This window comes from Pyxicephalus adspersus, chromosome 1, assembly GCF_032062135.1.
Source record: "Pyxicephalus adspersus chromosome 1, UCB_Pads_2.0, whole genome shotgun sequence".
Taxonomy (NCBI): domain Eukaryota; kingdom Metazoa; phylum Chordata; class Amphibia; order Anura; family Pyxicephalidae; genus Pyxicephalus; species Pyxicephalus adspersus.
The window spans coordinates 36749763-36765277 of NC_092858.1; the positions used below are offsets into that span (position 1 = coordinate 36749763).

The window sequence follows — 15515 nt, forward strand, 5'->3', positions numbered from 1 at the left end:
TTAGATTAAAATAGCCCTGGTAATGGTTTTTTGAATGCCTCATTAAACTACAACGAAAAGTTCTGCATTCTGCAATAATCTGTTCTTTGGGAAGTAATTTCAATTACAATAACAGATAAATATACAATACAATCTTCTGTTAAACAGACTTGTTCAGCTGCAAGGTACATAGAAATAGAAAAGTTTAAAATGCCATTAGTAATTTTTATATTTGTTACCATATACATCAGGAAAACTGATTATTCTCCAAATATGCACTTAAAACGCTCATTTCGGAATAAAGAAGATACTTTGCAGGCAAGACATAATGTACATAAAGTTCTAGAGACTATCATGAACAGACTCAGAGTAAATTGATTAGTAATATAGTTCCATAAAAAATGATGATATGACAAATATCTATTTATAAAAATATACCAATGGCACAATGCTTACACAGGATCATTTTCTAATTATCCTTTTTTTCTAATTGAATCACTTAGAAAAATGAACAATTGGGTATAAGTTGTGTAAAACTTTCATATGACAAACGTGATAATCTTACAGTACAGGTTTTATTAGAACTTTTTCAACTCATTGAAAAACAAATTTGCAGAGTGTCAATGAATCTCCAGCATGCTAGAAAACACATTGGGCCTGATTTATTAAAGCCTGCAGAGCATACACTTCCAGTGAAGCTGGGTGATCCAGCAAACCTGGAATGGATCTGATCCAGGATTCAAAACATTTGCTAACAAATACCAAATGACCAAAAGAAATACATTCCAGGTTTGCTGGATCACCCAATTTTACTGATGAAAGTGTATCCTCTCTAGCCTTGGAGGGCATCAGGCCCAATGCACCAATGTCGATGTAATTTACTCAAACGTTAGTATCCTCTGCCTGATGCACACCCACATATGTAAGCAAGTATGGTTCAAATATTACATATCTTGATGTTTTAGGGCAGTGCTTCCAGTAATAATTCTTCATATCGCAATCAAGTGCAGGGTGTTTAGGTGCAGACTGTACCCTTTACTAATGGTATATTAGCTAGAAAGTTACTTCTTTATTAGGTGCACTTATTCAGTTTTCACACACAGATTCCTAATTTTACTGTGTGAAATTGCATTTCAAGTAAAAATCCCACTCATTACAAGGGTCCATTTTCAATATTTGCCATTAGGTACATTTTTAAAGGGACATGAATGGAGCCCAATCACAATTACATCTGAGCTTTACATGGTTTGCTGCAACACATTGGTGTACGGGGGCTCTAAATGTTTCCGATGCACTTGGTGATATTGATACCTGAATTTCTACACTGTCTCTTCTTTCTAAGCTATGGTCTGCAGTAGACATTCTCACCTTTTGCACACCCAGAAACTCAAATCTTCTCTCGTAGGAATTTTTCAGGTTCTTATGTTTCAATGACAGTAATAGATTCCCACAAGAGAACGTTTGAGGGAATGTCAGATTCCCTGTTTTATATATAGGGCGTGTTAGGTGTTACAATGGTCCAGTCAATTCCACTCAATGGGAAATTTAATGAGCTGTGCATAAACAAATACCTGCAAACCTCAATAAACTGAACCAATGTTGTAAAGAAGATCTGACCAACATTCATCCACAATGAAGTGAGGGACTGATAAAGTCATACAGAAAACAATGACTTAGTTACTGCTGCTAAAGATGGTTCTACAAGCTACTGAAACGTGGGGTAAATTTTGTTTTTTAAACATGGTAAAAATGACTCAATTTTTACTTTATGTATTTATGACCATTTACTTTATCAAACTGCCAACTAGATGAATGTCCTGTTTGCATTATAGCCACCGGAGTAGTTTTAAGTATGATAGTAACAAAAGAAAATGTTACCATGTTGAAAGAGGTATAAGGGACATTTCTGCAGTTTCCATTTGTTTGGAAAAATCCATTGCAGCTACTGACATAAAATCAAAGATAATTTTTAAGTAAATGTGTGCTATATCCCATATCTCGAGAGGCTTTGGGCTGCTCCTTTGGGCACACAAAGAAGGGGCTTTTACCGCAATGTAAAAGGGGTGATGTAAGCAGAAGCCGGAATCCAGGAGGGTGCAAGATCAAGCAGAAGCCAGCTGTGGAGGGATTAATGGCTCTGCAGAATACAAGGTAAGGGCTATTATTATTATTTTTGTTTTTATTTATAAAGGTTCCACTTTAATTTTAGACCCCACAGCTGCCTATATTTGCTTTCCATTTTCTCTGCAGCTGCTCTGTTTGGCCAAGCAAGTGAAGTAACATTCTTATGGATACGTCCAAGTATAGAGAATTTTGTCACTCAAGCATTGGTGTCAACCAACACTGTCACATGACACAAATAAGGCCTTCATAGCCCTGGATAAATTCATGACTTTTTCACTCCTGGCAACTGGACTGATATAAAATACAGAAGGCACATCAAAGCAAGAGAAATATAGGAGCTGCTATTTCTGACTATTTCTGACTCTGAAAGTCAGAACCCCCAATTTGTGTACTTTATGTCAGCACCTCAGACACTGTTTACATCTCCCCCATTTCCCCAGAGAACAGAGCCCCTTACCAGAAAGCCTGGGTAGGCAAGCATATACAAGGGAACAGTTCCAGTATGTTCTAATAGTTTCATTTTATTTTGAATCTGCTGTATCATCATGAGGTCTTAAAAACCAAAGAATTGTATTTATATTCAGCTCTAAGGCTTCATACACACATGCAATAATCATTGGAAACGATCAATTTAACAACCAATCCTTCGATAATCGTTAACAAAAAAGTGCACAACGACAGGCCAACTACGCAGATAAACGAGGAATGCTACTGGAAACTGGAAATCTAAGATCCTGGCGGATCCGTTTGAGCGACGATCGTTCACTATCCATTGTGTGTATGGTCGTTCAGTGATCGTGGATGGTTCTGCTGTATACTTTCACTTTTACTCTTCCTGCATCGTTCAAACGATCGGTTCTAGTGTGTGTACATTACTGGTGGATTATATATGAATGATCGTATCGCTACAGCATGTACAGAATCGTGCACTGTATGATCGTTCAAAATAATTGTGAATAATCTTTGATCTGTCGTTGGTCATTCATTTTCTAACGACAATTTTTGCACTTGTGTACCTAGCCCAACACACACTTAAAAACAAACACCTGATAACACTTTGCCAAAAATACCCCCCAAAAAATAAAACAGAGATATTATATTTATATATACACAGGTTGACAATCATTTTCGAAAATCCAGCACTCCTCAGGTCCAGAGGTTGCCAGATTTGTAAACCTGTAAATATATATATATATACATATTTGAAGTAAACAAAGCTTCACCTCTTTCAATAAACTAAGTGAATCATCCTTTGCTAGGGGCCCCTAATGTGTAGTGGTATAAAGCATAACTTTATAGGTTATTGGAAAATTTAGTTTTAGAGACTCTGTATATGTAACAATTTAAAAGTTTAAAAGTATTTTGTAATGCTCAACTAATAATTAAGTAGTATAAATATTTAATGTAGAAAATGCATTTTTAGATTGTTACAATTAGTTACCTTTGTAACCTAGTTACCTTTTTTGCAACATTATGGCACCACGAGCCAGTCCTTTTGTAGGACAGAATATATATTTTTGAATAGGATGAATGATAATACAAGGATGGGTTCTTTGTGGTTGCTGAAGATTAGCTGACAGCAGTGAACTGCAGTGGTTCTGGTTTAATCCCCCCGATAATCCTAGTCCTAAACCTGCAATAGAGGCAATCTTAGATTTCACACTGCCACCCAGGGAAAAACCTCCAAATGGCAATAGGGGGAGGGGGGATATGGCTTATGTCATGATAAAGCTTCCAGTTTCCACAGACATGCAGAGTAGATTGATGCACATTGGTAAAGCCAGAGCCAACAGAAAGTATTGTAAAGTAGTGTATGCATGGTATAGTGTTTTATTTTATCCGGAAATCTATAAAAAGTTATTTTTGTCAACTACCAGATTTAAATAGGTATTTGTGAAAGAAAGATTGAAAGACGAAAGATGCACATGTTGAGTACCCAAAAATGCCATTTTAACCATAACGATCATGAAAAGCCATAGTTCCACAACAAAATTCATTACATAGGGTCACGTCAGAATCTGTTTACTTGTTGCAAACACAAACCTGCTATTTAGCTGAAGCTGAGAGGCTAGCTAACTTTTATTACACTTTGAAGGCAATGAAGAGTTTCACAATGTTTCACCTTCAATTGGATGACATCAATGTACAAATGTCAACAATGATTCTGTGGAAATACCGGCACTAAAGTGAGGTTACTAATGAATGAAGAATCAGAATGAAACTAAAGAGTTACTTTATGTATTGTTTTATTACTATTTACACCCTATATTAGAGAAAAACAAGATATTAGGTTAAAAAGGTCAATGTATATAAACCTGAACAGTTATCTTTCAGAGATCGGAGCTATCTGCTCAGAACAATACAAATGAATGGCTCTAACACTATTGGTTGGCTTTTTTTTTTTTTATAATGCTGTTCGCCAGTTTCCACCAGCCAGTCCTTAAGTCACTACAGGGCACAAGAGTGATGTACAGGATTAAAACTACACAGTATTTATATAGCACCAATACATTACACAGCGCTGTACAAAGTCCATAATCATATCACTAGCTGTCCTTCATAGGAGCTCACAATCTAATGTCCCTACCTCAGCCATGTGTCATTACCAAGGTCTAAGGTCAACTTTGGGGGGAAGCCAATTAACCTAACTGCTTGTTTTTAGAACGTGGGAGAAAACTGGAGTGGAGAGAGAACAATGAGCAGCAAAATTTCAGAAATGAAGTTCAGAAATACTGTAAAAGTAAAGATACTGGATGTCTAGCTACCAACCACTATACCTAAGCAACAAAGACAGTATTGAATGTACTGACCTTTAAAATGAGCAAGCCATCATGGAATCATTATCCAAAATAAGATTCTAATCCCTTGCAGGAAATTTAACTGATGTACTACATGTGACATCCTTATTTTGGGTACAGAAAAACATTCAGAGGCACAATTACCTAAATAAAAGTATGTGACTCTATCCAGGCAGAGATTACCAAGCAAGTAGAACGGAGTATTTTCAAAACAGCATCTGCTGGAAATATCAGTAGCTTTCAACCAATCTATAAACAATTTGAGGACTGGCCTGATTCAAGACACGTGAAGATCATAGCACATTTCACTGAAGTGTGATACCGCAGTGTGAGTCTTTTCACTGTATTCTTCTCAACGTAAAGTCAAGAAATAATATAAATGAAAAATGTATTAATCATTCGGGTGCCATACTCCAAACTTGAACAATGTAAAATGCAGGTTTGATTATAACATATTTCTTTGCAGTGCAACTTAGATTTACTTGAATCATATTTCCCCATATACATTTTTATTTGTTTATTGGACAATGACCCCTCAGTCTTGTTTCAATAAATTATATAATTAATATTTCTTTCTTCCCTTTCATGACACATTCATTAATGCTAAGGTTTGTTAATGGGTTTCTTTCCTGACGTTTTATTTTTGCTATTATCTTGAATATATGTGCCTGCACTCAATTGTTAATATCAATACCTGTATAGAGATCTTCTGTTTACATTCCTTGCAAAAAAATTATTATATATACACACACACTTTTGTACACAAATGGAAATTACAAATGCTAAAAAGGAGAGGCAGGCTGAAGTTTGATCACAGAGGAAGATATGGTCATATAATAAATAATGAATGGCTCTAAGGTTTAAAGCGTACCTAAACTCAGAATTTTCACTTTACATAAAAGGGTAGACAACCCTTTTATGTAGGGTAAAAATTCTGTCTTGGCTGCCTAGGCGGTCGAGAGTAAATGGGAGCGCAAAGCCTCCCGTGATACTTACGTCAGGCATCCCGGAAGGCTCTTGGCGCTTCTTCTGCGCATGCCCGAGTATCTCAGGCATGCGCAGATGAAGCCTTTTTGCTCACAGAGAAAGATTTGCCGATCTCATGCATGCGCAGTGAGATTGGCAATTTTTTTTTTCATCCTACGTCACCCGATCTTGTGCCTGACATAGGATGAAAAACCCAGAAAAGAAGACAATGATGGCGGCACCCGGAGCACCAGCTCCAGGACGGATGCCAAGACAGCACGGGACCTGATGCCGGACACCCCCGAGTGATCGGACTGCCCTGCGGGATTGAAGGTGTTTTTGTTTTTTGAGTTTTCAGTATAGTTCCTCTTTAACGACTAGATTTGTGGCTTCTAGAATTAGGCTCCCAGATTCAAATGTTTTCCTGCTGCCTTGGTTTATAATTGGATCAGTTTATACTTGAGAATATACACTAACCGTTTTTAAGAGTAATTATATATAAATAGGTAGCAAAGCTTTGAAATGAGGTTTTTTGAAAGTTGTCTGTTAGGTGGCATAACTGAGAAGTTTTAGCCAAATAGCAGATGTGCGATTTTAGTCATGTGCACACACCTGTGGTACTTAATCTTTTTTTTATAGATGGGGGTGACGACATGATTAGGATACCAATGAGGGTGACACCATAGATTAGGGAGGCAACATACTCCACAGATGAGGGTGACAATGTGCTCCATAGTTGGAGGTGACAACACAGTTTAGAATAACAGTGTGCATTAAAAGAATATACGGTGAAGAACACCAAGCATTAGATTCTCTCTCCTGAGGAAGCGGATATTTCCACGAAACGCGTAGAGAATTAACCCAGAATGTATCCCTCACAGGGACACTCTGAAAGGAGAGATTATTGTGGTTAATAATGGTTTTTATGTGGTTTTATGTACTGGAAATGAGCCTTCCAATGTAAATATTAATAAAAAATATTGTTATTTTTATAATATATGTTGTCGATATTGGCCTAAAAAAATCCTGCTACAAAAATTGGTGTCCTTCACCGTATATTCTTTTTTTCTGGGTTTAATAAGGGATGTGGCCTACCTATAATATATGTATAGGTGGAAATCTTCTTCTTCTTTGTGTAACAGTGTGGATTATTTTGATAATGGGGAAGAGGGTGACAACACAAATTAGGGTAACATTGTGGATGAGGGTGACAACGAGCTCCACTGATAAGGAGGATGATACTGTCAGGGTGTGATAAGACAGTGGGATGGGGTCCCTGCTTGTTTTGTGGGGGTAAACCTGATCTGTATCTATGACATCAGCACCAACCAATCACAGGAGATAACACACTGATTGGTTAGAGAGCCTGGGTGGGGCTCGAGCAGTGAGGGAGGGCTGTAGACAGATAAGTAGGTCAGGAGTGGATGGCAAGGCAATTTGCCACACACAAGATGGCCACTTTCATACATATAATTAATGGTTTATTTTTCATGGATACAAGCTGACACAACCAGCACCACTAAGGGGGATGACATTCCAGTGCAAGAAGGTAAGAACAGATATTTAGTAATATGTATGATGTTGGCGGTTAGGTCTGTTTTAATAATTACTGTATAAGATGCCCATTGGAACATGCAATTATTACTAGTCTTAACATAAAAGAAGTATCTAAAAATCTCTTGGAACCGGTTAGCAGTCTCCAGAAACATTAATGTGGCTTCTAACAGTCTCTTTAAACAAGGAAAAAATAAGTTGAAGGTAAAGTGGGCTATCCAGTGCACAAAATTTCTGTGGCCACAAAATTCTTTCCCCAATGATCTCCAATGTACTTTGCTTACTAAAAATAGGCTACCTTGTAAAATACACCTATTTTTAATGCACAATGAATTACATAACATTAAGGGGTGCTAATATAGTGTGATTCCTAGCACTATAGTGTTGTACTATAGTGCAATTCCCACTATATTGTGTCTATAGTGAATGGTGTACCATTCAGCTTTCCTCTCCTAGTGACAGATACTATTTCGGAGCAGACTTCCCGACAGTAATTGAACCAGTCACAGTATTTGTGGATCTAGCAGTAAGCTTTGGCACTTCTTCTATTGGCATTCGGATGCTCCAGAGGTAAATTGGCTCTAAAATGTCACAGAGCTTCAAATTACAGGAGTCTTCCGTTCAAATCAGTGTAATGTCTATGGACCTTCTTGTTCGTCAACATCACTGGGCCATGGCATTTGCGGCAAGAATTTTCCTCAACCAGGAGACCATGTTGAAGGAGATATCGTGACAACGTTTCCTTACTTAACGTTTCTTCTCTAGTATAAAACTCTTGTAACAACATTTTGTGTAAAGGTATGCTTGTTTCTACTGGCAAGGCCAATCTTAATTGGAATTTTAATGAAATAGAAGGGGAGATATTTTTTTTAAATGGGAATCTTCATGAAATAGAAGGTGAGGTAGTTTTTTTTATAGTAGGGGCAGTTGCTATGATGCTTTAATGGTTACTAAGATAAACAAAGAAGTTTCTGGAGCAGTAGGCTATAAATAGAATGTGACGAATCACACTATATTAGCATTCTTTAAGAATAGGGCTACATTGGGTCCTCTCCTCCTGTATCACTGTCTGTATTAGTCTGTCATTTGCAATCCCTATTTAATGTACAGCGCTGCGTAATATGTTGGCGCTATATAAATCCAGTTTAATAATAATAATAAATTGTCAACCAAATATTTTTGTTACTAACTGTATTAATTGCTTGTTGCCAATAACTGCTAATGTGATGATGGGCAACAAGTGGTTAAAAGAGATTTCATTGCCCATATAGGCTTTTACTTAGAACCTGTGGCAAGACTTTATTTTCAGGGACTTTAAAAGTGGTTTGGTTCATAGTGCCAGGCAGGCTGCTCTGAGTATTGCAGAAACTGCTGATCTGCTTGGATGTGCACACACCAGCATATGTAAGGAATACTGCGACTGCAGAGAAAAATGCTTGTTTATGACAAGGGTCAGAGGAGAATGGTCAGTTTAAGTTGATGTATGGGCAACAGTAATTAAAAATTACCACTCTTTACATATCCAAATGCACAACATTTTAACCCACTAAAAAGTTAAGATGCAACAGAAGTAGGCTGGAAGACTGAAGAAACATTGCCTGGTCCAGTGAGTCTCATATTCTGCAGCAGCATGGTAGATGATCTGAAGATGGTGTGCAGAATATGGCATCATCAACATTAAAGCATAAATATATCCTGCCTTGTATCAACAATTCACATGGTGGTAGTGTAATGCTGTGAAGGACATTTTCCGAGCACGCTTTGAGCCTTCTGGTACCAATTAAGCATTGTTTGAAGGCAACAGCCAACCTAAGTATTGTAACTGACCACAATGTACCCAACTTCTGATAGCTACATCCAGCAACATAACGCAACACGTCACAAAGTTAAAATCATTTCAAACTAATTGCTTAAACATGAAAATGTTTTCCGTACTCAAATAGTCCCCCACAGTCACCAGATCTCAATCCAATAGAGAACCATTGGGATATGATAGGACAAGATATTTACAACACGTATGTGCACCTGACAAATCTGAAGAAAACTGCATAATACTATGCGTTCAACATGGAATAAAAATCCCTGAGGAATGTTTCCAGAACTATGTAGAATTTATGCAAGAATGTTAGCAGTTCTAAAGGCTAAAAGGGTCCAACCAGGTAGTAGAAAAGTGTACCTAATGAAATGTAGAACACACAAAAGAGTACTAAACCCAGAAAATATTTACATAAACTGCAGTATTATTATGCAGTATTGTTATATCAAGGAGATACACAAGTAGTTCCAATGTTTGAGTCACGCTGTGGAATACATGGGTGTAAAAAATTTGTGATCAGCAAGGGCTTTATTGCAGAAGGGGAGAAAACTATATCTGTCTGGTTGTTGTCTTCCTTTGTAAATACCAAAAACGTAATCCACCTGGCTTTGCCTGAAGCTGCTGGGAATTAGAATGTTTTCTTTTTTGTCTTGTTGCTTTCTTGTTGTCTTTTCTTGTGGAATTCTTCTGGCCACCCCCTTTCCCTTGAACATCCCTAAAACACATGGGGAGGTTAGCGGTTTTCCCCCCTAATTGGCATATGACTGTGGTAGGGAAATTAGATGTTGGTCTCCTCTGAGGGACAGTTTCTACAGATACACACAGCATAATATTTATTTCCAATTTAGATCAGGAGACACTTGTCCATTGTTTTGGGGCTTTTTGTCCAGGCTTTTGGGGCCAATTAGAAAATCATATAGTGTAGTCAGAACAAAATGGTTACGTATTTACTATCATGTACCCATCCTAGTTATAAGACCTGGGCTCTGTGAAGTGCTGCATATTATGTCCCAGCTATAGTAATACATGATAATATTAAAAATATCTACTGAACAGAGACAATATTTCCTATTGTCCTGGAAGGACTAAGCTGATAAAAAGTTATGTTCAGTTACAATAAATCAGGGGAATTTGCACTAATCATTGCTCACTGAGGAACTAAATTAAAAAGTCAATCAAGTTTTAGTAAATGATCTTGCAGTCAAGTCTACAAGCTGCAAATAAACAAAAGGAAATTAATTTTCCATAATCATCTGAAAAACAAAAAAGCTTTAAAGTTGTAATCACTTTTTCAGCGTGGAGATGTTAGAGAAAAAAACTACACTCCATGATTTAATAGTTTGTAAAACCAACTTTAGCAGCAATAACTGATTATTATTGGTATAGTTTTCCATACAAATGAAAAAGGCTCCCATATTATTGTGGAAGATTTTTGGCCCACTTTTCTTTACATCATTGTTCATGGATGCTTACAGACATTCCTGAATGCACAGCTGTCTTTAGGTCTCGCCACAGCAATTTAAATTAGGCTAAAGTCTGGGCATTGCAATTCTTTTTGCCATGCTGGCGTAGATTTGCTGGTGGTGTTTTGGATCATTGTCCTAATGCATGACGCAATTTCAGCCAACCTTTAGCAGTCATAGATGGTCTCACATTTCACTCTAGAATACTTTGGCGTAAGTAGGGGTTTATAGTGGACTCAATGACTGCAAAGTGCCCAGATCCTGTGGTTGCAAAGCATTCCTAAATCAAAATCCTTCACCACAATGCTTGACATTTTGTGTGGGGCGTTTGTGCCGATTTGCTATGTTTGGTTTTCACCAAGGGTGGAGCTGTGCATTATAGCCAAACATCTCCACTTTGGTCTCATCTACCCAAAGGACATAGTTACAACTATGTCCTATGAGGGTTAGTTACAACTTTGCAAACCTAAGCTGTGCAGCCACGGTCTTTTGAGAGAAGGCAACCCGTCCAAACAAGTTATACTTGTTCAGTGTTTTTCTATTTGTACTGTCAAGAACTTTTGTTTTTTTCTTTTTTTGCAATTTCTTTAAGCATTGCACAGTCTGACCATGGGGTGAATTTACTAGGATATCCAATTATGGGAAGTTTGCATCTATCTTGAATGTTTTCCACTAGTAAATAATCTTTCTCACCATAGAATTAAGAATTATAACTGATTAAAAACGCCTTATAACCCTTTCCAGATTGTTGGGCTTCAACAATTACTTGAGATCAGTGCTAATGTATTTCCTGCCTGGCATAGTGTAATTACACACCTGAATGCTATAGATCAGCCAAAAATTCTGCTTTTATGGTGGAAACACTTGCTGAGGGTCACATAATCAAAGAGATTTGATTAGAAACACCTAGTTGCTACTTTTTTTCTCTCTTTTTTCTAATAAAAGTGGCAATGGTGTTCTTAATTTTTTGCATGCTGTTGTACTTTAAAGTTTTTGAATAAATATTTACAATATCATGTGCTGTAGTTCATTTAGGTTGTATGTACCAATTTTAGGATCTTCTAAGAACTAGATTATTTATTTGTATGCCCTGACATATAATGCCTTACATTTGAAAGAGAGTGTATTCTACTTTGCCACATGACTGTAAATGAACCTGTCTATAATGTGTCAAAAAATAGGATAAATGGCTAAACAAGTAAAGGCAATGCTTTGCCTAACTACCAAAAAAGCTCATATACAAGGAAGACAATATCTTGACATATTTTGAAGCAATTTATACACAAAACATGCCGAAACATTCATACACTTTGCTTAAAATAGCAACAAAAACAAAAAAAGAGAAAACAGTAGCATTCAATCAAAACAGCTAATTTAAAAATAAGGCAAAGTGCTCCAACGTGTGCTACGTGCTATGACCAATATTTGGAGTACAACTCCTAGTCTCCTGATCCTAACAGAAATATGCAATCCGATTGCTAAGGCATTTTTCTTCAAAGTTACTATACTTTGCACTGCTTTGTTAATTAAAAATGCCTGTGTTGTTTTATTATTAAGGATTTTTTGCCAAACATGAAATGTCCAGAAGATATTATAAGTCATATTTTTTCCTTAAAACGTAACAAAGATTTTTTACTAACAAGTTTGGCAAAAGACTAGCGATTATGGATAATCCAAAAGGACTGAGATTTCTTCCACCTAGTGATTTTTTTTTTACTGACAAACCCACATCAAATAGTTCAGAGTTCGAGTTTGCGAACTGCTTAATATGCACTCGGTGATTAATATCATTCATTAGAGATGCTTGTAAATTTGCAATGTTTTACACACATTTTGAAGGTTTGCAACTAGGAATGAGATATATTTTAAAATGCCATAAATGTATTTTTAATGACTGTGATCAAGAAAGCAATAGAATAGTGACAAATGTTCGTGTACAAGCCACACGACACAAAAACACACAAAATATTCAAATACTAATGCATGCAGTGTGACAGAGCCCCCAACATCCAGTCTAGTGTGAATGTGAGTGACCGAACGTGAATCTGAGTGACTGAGTGTGAATCTGAGTAACCGAGAGTGAATCTGAGTGACCGAGCGTGAATCTGAGTGACCGAGCGTGAATCTGAGTGACTGAACTAACTTTGCTGGCAATTAATCAGTACATATGGAATTGTGAATTGAAGCATTGTGTGATCACTGGTGGTTACTCGCCGTTACATTCAGGGGTTCCTACCAGTAGTGATATTTACTTGAGAATAATTTCAAGTAATTTTAGTAATATAACAAAAAAGCCGACGTACTACCTTGTTTACCTGCACATAGTTGGATGTATGAAGTAAACGCCGGTTTAATTTGTTGTAGTAAAGACCTCCCAGCAGACAGAGAAGGTTTTAAATGTTATTTTTAACATGGGGAAACTCTTAAAAAAACTTTCAGGAACCCCTGCTATAATTACTATATCCACAGCTCACAGTGTATAAGTGTGGTGGAAGAATGTCACCTTTACAGCCAAAAAGAGGATTGGTGTCACTTAAACTGACCGGAGGAACACAAATTGCTCATTGATCAAGGAACCGCAGGAGGAACCCGGGTTGAGAAACACTGATAAAAAAGTGAGAAATTGGCTTTTACTTGATTTTCCAAACCTCTCACCTTGTTCTGAGGAAGCATCAGATGTATTTACATGTCAACTACACCCCAGGCGATACCTAGAAATAAGCCACAACTGAATGGCATATACCCCAATACCCCACAGATCACACCGGGCAGGATATATGGCATCAATAAAAATAGATTTTAAATATTTAGATTTCAATCCAAATATGATTCTGTGTTGTATAGAAGTCTCAGAGGGTAATAAGGGGGACACTAATAAATCCATATATTTTACTATAAATAAAAGTTTTGCAATAACAAGCACATAACATACGATTCCTGTCTACATGATACAAGAGACATGCAGCAAATCCTTATAGTATTGGGAAAGTGTGGTGACCATGACAAATACTATGAGGAAACCTAGCAGAGCTCTCATTCTATAGAACTGACTCATAGCCACAGGCAGAACAATAATGATCAGTCTGATAATTGCCCCATGATTTACTATGGGGAGAATATGGTCTGCACACACACTGAACATTCATCTGGACACTATGGAGGGCGAATCCCCAACTAGCCATACTCCATTCACATTCACATAGCTTCCAATCGGTGTAACCTTTGCTCTGGAAAGAAGTGCTGAGAGAGAATGTAAACTAATGTGACAGCCCAGGCACACCGAGCTGAGGTCCATGCTGGGACTCTGACAAACAGCTGCAATGGGGGCTCCGCAGCACTGAGATCGGTCAGGACATGGAGATGCGCAGAGATCTGTCAGGACATGGAGAAACGCAGAGCTCTGTCAGGACATGGAGAAGCTCAGGACATAGAGAATCACAGAGCTCTGTCAGGACATGGAGAAACGCAGAGCTCTGTCAGGACATGGAGAAGCTCAGGACATAGAGAATCACAGAGCTCTGTCAGGACATAGAGAATCACAGAGCTCTGTCAGGACATGGAGAAGCACAGAGCTCTGTCAGGACATGGAGAAGCACAGAGCTCTGTCAGGACATAGAGAATCACAGAGCTCTGTCAGGACATAGAGAAGTACAGAGCTCTCCTCAGCGCCGGGACTGTGACACTCAGCCAGTGACAGAAGCACGGGGTCTCCTCTGTCCATGCCAGGGGCTGTCTCACTCATTACCTTGTAGCTGTTTTCCCCGGAGCAATTATTCCGCGACTCTTCTCGTCTTCAGCACTAACTTCCAGTCACAGAAAGACGGGGAAAAACACAGCGAAGGACGTGACAAGTTTCCCCGGGGGGAGGGAATGCCCCGGCCGGGGGAGGAGCGCTGCTGAGTACGTCCTTCCTGTTGTCAGTGCCCCTGTTCTAACGAAAAAAACTACCCATGAAATAAATCCAGCAGGGGATTTATTTTTATGTACAGTGACGTCATCGTCAGGAAAGTTTCACAGCTGTGTTTGTGTATGACTGCTGCATGTCATGTACTGCAGCCTTACATCTCTCCCACTGCAGCCTTACATCTCTCCCACTGCAGCCTTACATCTCTCCCAGTACAAACCTCCAGATCATGCCGACCTGAGATTTTCAGGGTACACAGGGGACTCTCATGGATATTACTCCAAATTTCATCTCCCCTCCTTTAACAACTTGTATTAGGGTCATAATTTAAAAACTATTGAAAATTGAACATCAGGGTTGCTGTTTTAAAAGTAAGTGTGTCTAGAAGTCCGAAATTAAACATACGAATGATGGTCCCCCGGTGTGATTTACATAGCAAGGAGGTGCGAACCCCAAATTTAAACCTACCTGTCACAAAACTAGAAATGTCATACTACACTACCCTGTCCCCTTCCCTACCTTGAACCCCAATTTCTCTGGAACAGGGAAATGTACAAAACCAAAAATGAAGGTGCAAGCGGGGGACACCTGTGACTAACACAGGGAAAAAATTGCTGATCTCACGCATGCGGAGCTGAATATTATTTCATGTGCTATAGCAGGGGTCCTCCACCACTTTCCAGCCAATCATATAAGTTGATTTGTGGTAATGGCTGAATGAAATGACAAATCCTTCCTGTCACAACAAATACTGCAGCTGACGAGGACCGCCATGGCCCAGTTCGGCCCATATACATGTGGACGTTGCATAAGACTACTTCTTTTGTTATACAGGTTGACAATCGAAAATCCCGCCATCGATAATCCGGTTCCTTCAGTTTTCCGGCATGAATTTCAGATCGCATGTTCAA

The 15515-nt window shown here is 38.2% G+C and overlaps 1 protein-coding gene across 2 annotated transcripts in view; it reads right to left on the minus strand.

The window, feature by feature from the left end:
• The window catches only part of VDR (vitamin D receptor), an 87899-nt gene extending 73322 nt beyond the window's left edge, over positions 1-14577 (minus strand). For both annotated transcript variants that reach the window (XM_072406632.1, XM_072406631.1), the window contains exon 1: positions 14446-14577. The gene's annotated coding sequence lies outside the window, so the exon portion shown is untranslated. The remainder of the gene's footprint in view (positions 1-14445) is intronic.
• Positions 14578-15515: the final 938 nt, after the last annotated feature.